This window comes from Salmo salar, unplaced genomic scaffold (assembly GCF_905237065.1).
Source record: "Salmo salar unplaced genomic scaffold, Ssal_v3.1, whole genome shotgun sequence".
Lineage (NCBI taxonomy): Eukaryota > Metazoa > Chordata > Actinopteri > Salmoniformes > Salmonidae > Salmo > Salmo salar.
Window position 1 is genome coordinate 104,854 of NW_025549713.1, and position 7,647 is coordinate 112,500.

The 7,647-nt window shown below is 37.4% G+C and overlaps 1 long non-coding RNA gene across 1 annotated transcript in view; it reads left to right on the plus strand.

Moving 5' to 3' along the window:
- Positions 1-2,420: 2,420 nt before the first annotated feature.
- Positions 2,421-7,647, plus strand: part of LOC123738719 (uncharacterized) — a 16,342-nt gene continuing 11,115 nt past the window's right edge. Inside the window, exon 1 of the long non-coding RNA XR_006767517.1 lies at positions 2,421-2,582. This is a non-coding gene — a long non-coding RNA (uncharacterized lncRNA). The remainder of the gene's footprint in view (positions 2,583-7,647) is intronic.

The following is a 7,647-nucleotide window of genomic DNA, read 5'->3' on the forward strand; positions in this document are numbered from 1 at the left end:
CATTTTTCTTGGAATAGAAACACCATAATATTAATCAAATTAATTAAGCTACATTTCTTAACCTCTCTAGGGTATGTGGGACGAAATCGTCCCACCTACTCAACAGCCAGTGGAATCCCGTGGCGCGATATTCAAATACCTTAGAAATGCTATTATTTCAATTTCTCAAACATATGACTATTTTACACCATTTTAAAGACAAGACTCTCGTTAACCTGTTGGGGATAGGGGGCAGTATTTGCACGGCCGGATAAAAAACGTACCCGATTTAATCTGGTTATTACTACTGTCCAGAAACTAGAATATGCATATAGTAGCTTTGGATAGAAAACACCCTAAAGTTTCTAAAACTGTTTGAATGGTGTCTGTGAGTATAACAGAACTCATATGTCAGGCCAAAACCTGAGAAGATTCCATACAGGAAGTGCCCTCTCAGACCATTTCTTGGCCTTCTTTAGCCTCTTTATTGAAAACTGAGGATCTCTGCTGTAACGTGACACTTCCTACGGCTCCCATAGGCTCTCAGAAGGCGGCAGAACGTTGAATGATGACTTTGCAGGCCATGGCTGAAAAACAGTAGCGCATTTGGTAAGTGGTCGATCTGAGAACAATGACACGGGGGGCGCGCGTGCACGTGAAGAGTCCATTTTAGATTTTTAGTCTTTGAACGAAAACAGGGTTTCCCGGTCGGAATATTATCGCTTTTTTACGAGAAAAAAATTGATTTTAAACAGCGTTTGACATGCTTCGAAGTACGGTAATGGAATATTTAGAATTTTTTTGTCACAAAACGCGTCGGGCGCGTCACCCTTCTATACCCTTCCGATAGTGTCTTGAACGCACGAACAAAACAGAGGATATTTGAACATAACTATGGATTATTTTGGACCAAACCAACATTCTATAATTCTTAAAATAATTGTTATGTTTTTTGTGAACGTTTATCGTGAGTAATTTAGTAAATTCACCGGAAGTTTGCGGTGGGTATGCTAATTCTGAAAGTCACATGCTTGTAAAATGGGTGTCTGATTATTTCTTTCTGGCTTATATGCATATTCTAGTCCTCTAGTTCTGGGCAGTAGTAATAACCAGATTAAATCGGGTACGTTTTTATCCGGCCGTGCAAATACTGCCCCCAACCCTAGAGAGGTTAATAGTAGCTTCAGACTAAACATGACTCACTTAGTTCCAGGTTGGACTACAGACTGAACATGACTCACTCAGTTCCAGGTTGGACTACAGACTGAACATGACTCACTCAGTTCCAGGTTGGACTACAGACTGAACATGACTCACTCAGTTCCAGGTTGGACTACAGACTGAACATGACTCACTCAGTTCCAGGTTGGACTACAGACTGAACATGACTCACTCAGTTCCAGGTTGGACTACAGACTGAACATGACTCACTCAGTTCCAGGTTGGACTACAGACTGAACATGACTCACTCAGTTCCAGGTTGGACTACAGACTGAACATGACTCACTCAGTTCCAGGTTGGACTACAGACTGAACATGACTCACTCAGTTCCAGGTTGGACTACAGACTGAACATGACTCACTCAGTTCCAGGTTGGACTACAGACTGAACATGACTCACTCAGTTCCAGGTTGGACTACAGACTGAACATGACTCACTCAGTTCCAGGTTGGACTACAGACTGAACATGACTCACTCAGTTCCTGGTTGGATGGTGTTTCAGGTTTCTGTTGTTTGTTTGCCAGACCATTTGCTGTAAATCTTGGAAATAATAATCTTTGGTAGTAGGAATCCTTCTGGGTAGTTTTGTCCAAAATCAGGTGGTAGGTTTGGAGTTTTGATTTTGATTGAAGGTTATGTTGGGGAGGGTAGTATCCTGTATATCTCCTTTTTGGAAAAATCCAAGTTCATCTATCTCTTTTTGTAAAAACATGCTGAAAATGTGGGAGCTCACGTGTTTCTATCTCTCTCTCTCCCTCGTGCTCGTTCTCTCTGTCTCTCTCTCTCTTTCTCCACTCTCTCTCTGTATGTATCTATCTCTCTCTGTATGTCTCCCCTCTCTGTATCTATGCCCCTCACTCTCTCTCTCCCCTCCCTCTCTCTCTCTCTCTCTCTCTCTCTCTCTCTCTCTCTCTCTCTCTCTCTCTCTTCTATGTAGGTTATGTTGTGGAGGGTAGTGTCTGTCTGTCTGTCTGTCTGTCTGTCTGTCTGTCTGTCTGTCTGTCTGTCTCTCTCTCTCTCTCTATCGCTCTCTGTCTCTCTTCTCTCTGTCCCTCTCTTCTATATATATCTCTCTCTATTTATTTATTTCTCTCTGTCTCTCTATCTCTCTCTGTGTCTCTCTTCTCTCTCTATCTGTGTCTCTCTCTCTCTCTCTCTCTCTCTCTCTCTCTCTCTCTCTCTCTCTTTCTGTGTCTCTCTTCTCTCTAGGGCCCCTCATTCTGTCACACACATCTTTCACACCTCTCAGTCCTTCTCAAGAGGAAGTATAGATGGGTAGAGAGGAGAGGTGGGTGGGGGGATGGACAGGCTACAAGTCACTAGAGTTTAGATACAGTTAGTGATCGACACGTTGAGATGGAATGCACCTGTCTTCTACTCTGTGAGTTTAATATTATCTAAATGGTTTAATGTCTAGATATATGTTTTAATATCTATAGAGTTTAATATCTATATGGTTTAATATCTATATGGTTTAATATCTATATGGTTTAATATCTGTAAGGTTTAATATCTGGGTTTAATATCTGTATAGTTTAATGTCTATATCGTTTAATATCTGTATGGTTTAATATCTATATGGTTCAATGTCTAGATATAATTTTAATATCTATGTGGTTTAATATCTACATTAGTTTAATATCTGTATAGTTTAATATCTGTATAGTTTAATATCAGTATAGTTTAATATCTATATGGTTTAATATCTATATGGTTTAATATCTATATAGTTTAATATATGTATGTTTATATTCTATATGGTTTAATATCTGTATAATTTAATATCTATACAGTTCAATGACTAGATATAATTTTAATATCTATATTGTTTAAAATCTGTATAAATTAATATCTCTATATATATATCGTTCAATATTTAAAATGTTTAATATCTGTATGGTTTATTATCTATATGGTTTAAAATCTGAAAAGTTTAATATCTATATTGTTGTTTAATATCTATAATGTTTAATATATGTATAGTTTAATATCTATATGGTTAAATATCTATGTGATTTAATATCTGTATAGTTTAATATCTGTATAGTTAAATATTAAAACAGTTTTTAATATCTATATTGTTTAATATCTATATGGTTAAATATCTGTATGCTTTAATATCTATATAGTTTTAATATCTATATAGTTTTAATATCTATATAGTTTAATATATCTATGTGGTTTAATATCTGTATGGTTTAATATCTGTATAGTTTAATATCTGTATAGTTTAAAATCTATATGGTTTAATATCTGTATGGTTTAATATCTATATAATTTAATATCTATACAGTTCAATGACTAGATATAATTTTAATATCTATATTGTTTAAAATCTGTATAAATTAATATCTCTATATATATATCGTTCAATATTTAAAATGTTTAAAATCTGTATGGTTTATTATCTATATGGTTTAAAATCTGAAAAGTTTAATATCTATATTGTTGTTTAATATCTATAATGTTTAATATATGTATAGTTTAATATCTATATGGTTAAATATCTATATGGTTTAATATCTGTATAGTTAAATATTAAAACAGTTTAATATCTATATTGTTTAATATCTATATGGTTAAATATCTGTATGCTTTAATATCTATATAGTTTAATATCTATATGGTTTAATATCTATATGGTTTAATATCTATATAGTTTAATATCTATATGGTTTAATATCTATATGGTTTAATATCTGTATAGTTAAATATTAAAACAGTTTAATATCTATATTGTTTAATATCTATATGGTTAAATATCTGTATGCTTTAATATCTATATAGTTTAATATCTATATAGTTTTAAAAATCTATGTAGTTTAATATCTACATCATGTAATATCTGTATAGTTTAATATCTATATAGTTGAATATCTATATAATTTAATATCTGTACAGTTTAATATCTATATGGTTTAATATCTATATAGTTTAATATCTATACAGTTTAATATCTATACAGTTTAATATCTATATAGTTTAATATCTGTATGGTTTAATATCTATATAGTTTAATATATTTATAGTTTAATATCTGTATAGTTTAATATCTGTATAGTTTAATATCTATATAGTTTAATATCTATATAGTTTAATATCTATATGGTTTAACATTTACATTTTAGTCATTTAGCAGACGCTCTTATCCAGAGCGACTTACAGTAGTGAATGCATACATTTCATTTCATGCATTTTTTTGTACTGGCCACCCGTGGGAATCGAACCCACAACCCTGGCATTGCACACACCATGCTGGCGTTACAAACAGCATGCTCTACCAACTGAGCCACAGGGAAGGAATATCTGGGAAGGTTTAATATCTGTATAGTTTAATATCTATATAGTTTAATGTCTATATAGTTTCATATCTGTATGGTTTAACATCTGTATGGTTTAATATCTATATGGTTTAATATCTATATAGTTTAATATCTATATGGTTTAATATCTGGGTTTAATATCTGTATGGTTTAATATCTATATAGTTTAATATCTGTATAGTTTAATATCTATATGGTTTAATATCTATATGGTTTAATATCTGTATGGTTTAATATCTGTATAGTTTAATATCTATATGGTTTAATATCTATATAGTTTAATATCTGTATAGTTTAATATCTATATGGTTTAATATCTGTATGGTTTAATATCTATATGGTTTAATATCTATATAGTTTAATATCTGTATGGTTTAATATCAAGGTATTGGTATGCAGAGATGTGTAATTACAGAAGCATCTGATGAGTGCAGATCTAATCCATTCTAGACAATCTTACGAGAACTTGAAAACAACATGTATTTAGTTTTGCCCTAAATCAGTAAGGACTTCCTGCACAACTGCTAAATGGGACTGTAGTCTGTCTCAGCCAGGTCAGCAGGGGGGGGGTAATGGGACTGTAGTCTTGTCTCAGCCAGGTCAGCAGGGGGGGGTAATGGGACTGTAGTATGTCTCAGCCAGGTCAGCAGGGGGGGGATAATGGGACTGTAGTCTTGTCTCAGCCAGGTCAGCAGGGGGGGATAATGGGACTGTAGTCTTGTCTCAGCCAGGTCAGCAGGGGGGGTAATGGGACTGTAGTCTTGTCTCAGCCAGGTCAACGGGGGGGGGTAATGGGACTGTAGTCTTGTCTCAGCCAGGTCAACAGGGGGGGGGGTAATGGGACTGTAGTCTTGTCTCAGCCAGGTCAGCAGGGGGGGTAATGGGACTGTAGTCTGTCTCAGCCAGGTCAGCAGGGGAGGGGGGGATAATGGGACTGTAGTCTTGTCTCAGCCAGGTCAGCAGGGGGGGGTAATGGGACTGTAGTCTGTCTCAGCCAGGTCAGCAGGGGGGGGGGTAATGGGACTGTAGTCTGTCTCAGCCAGGTCAGCAGGGGGGTAATGGGACTGTAGTCTTGTCTCAGCCAGGTCAGCAGGGGGGGTAATGGGACTGTAGTCTGTCTCAGCCAGGTCAGCAGGGGAGGAGGGGGGGGTAATGGGACTGTAGCCTTGTCTCAGCCAGGTCAGCAGGGGAGGAGGGGGGGGTAATGGGACTGTAGTCTTGTCTCAGCCAGGTCAGCAGGGGAGGAGGGGGGGGTAATGGGACTGTAGCCTTGTCTCAGCCAGGTCAGCAGGGGAGGAGGGGGGGGGTAATGGGACTGTAGTCTTGTCTCAGCCAGGTCAGCAGGGGAGGAGGGGGGGTTAATGGGACTGTAGTCTTGTCTCAGCCAGGTCAGCAGGGGGGGTAATGGGACTGTAGTCTTGTCTCAGCCAGGTCAGCAGGGGGGGTAATGGCGTACATGACAGTGTGGTCCTCATGTACACTACATGGCCAAAAGTATCTGGACATCCTTTCAAATTAGTGGATTTAGCTATTTCAGCCACGCCCGTTGCTGAAAGGTGTGTAAAATCGAGCACATGGCCATGCAATCTCCATAGACAGTAAACAGCTGGCCCAGAACAGAGCAGCACGTCTTTCTCTTCATTGTAATCAGAGGGCTGATATAAATACTATGCTGCCAGTCTCTCTTGGCTCAGAGTTGAGGAAAGACTGACTGCATCACTTCTTCTTTTTATAAGAAACATTAATGTGTTGAAAATCCCAAAAAGTTTGCATAGTCAACTAACACACAGCTCTGACACACACACTTACCCCACCAGACATGCCACCAGGGGTCTTTTCACAGTCCCTAAATCCAGAGCAAATTCAAGGCAATCGTACGGTATTATAGAGAGCCATGAGGACATGGAACTCCCTTCCATCTTATATAGCGTAAGTGAACAGCAAACCTGGTTTCAAAAACAAAAATGCCAAGGCAAATGGTGGCTCAACTAATTTGCGTCTCACAAAAATCTCAAATTTGGACTCATCAGACCAAAGGACAGATTTTCACCGGTCTAATTGCTCGTGTTTTTTGGCCCAAGCAAGCCTCTTCCTCTTATTGGTGTCCTTTAGTAGTGGTTTCTCTGCAGAAATTCGACCATGAAGGCCTGATTCACTCTGTCTCCTCTGAACAGTTGATGTTGAGATGTGTCTGTTACTTGACCTCTGTGAAGCATTTATTTGGGATGCAATCTGAGGTGCAGTTAATTGTCAATTTCTGAGGCTGGTAACTAATGAACTCATCCTCTGCAGCAAAGGAAACTCTGTCTTTCTTTCCTGTGGCGGTCCTCATGAGAGCCAGTTTCAGTTTTACTACCGGTCAAAGGTTCCAGGTTACTACCTCATGAAGCTGGTTGAGAGAATGCCAAGAGTGTCCAAAGCTGTCATCAAGGCAAAAGGTGGCTACTGTGAAGAATCTCAAATATAAAATATATTTTGATTTGTTTAACACTTTTGTGGTTACTATATGATTCCATATGTGTTATTTCATAGTTTTGATGTCTTCACTATTATTCTACAATGTAGAAAATAAAGAAAAACCCTTGAATGAGTCGGTGTGTCCAAACTTTTCACTGGAACTGTACATGGAACAGCTCAGTGTTTACATCATGTACCATAGTGTTAGTTCTCTCTGTGTATTTCAGTGTTTCCATCATGTACCATAGTGATAGTTCTCTCTGTGTGTTTCACTGTTTACATCATGTACCATAGTGATAGTTCTCTCTGTGTGTTTCAGTGTTTACATCATGTACCATAGTGTTAGTTCTCTCTGTGTGTTTCAGTGTTTACATCATGTACCATAGTGATAGTTCTCTCTGTGTGTTTCAGTGTTTACATCATGTACCATAGTGATAGTTCTCTCTGTGTGTTTCAGTGTTTACATCATGTACCATAGTGATAGTTCTCTCTGTGTATTTCAGTGTTTCCATCATGTACCATAGTGATAGTTCTCTCTGTGTGTTTCACTGTTTACATCATGTACCATAGTGATCGTTCTCTCTGTGTGTTTCAGTGTTTACATCATGTACCATAGTGATAGTTCTCTCTGTGTGTTTCAGTGTTTACATCATGTACCATAGTGAT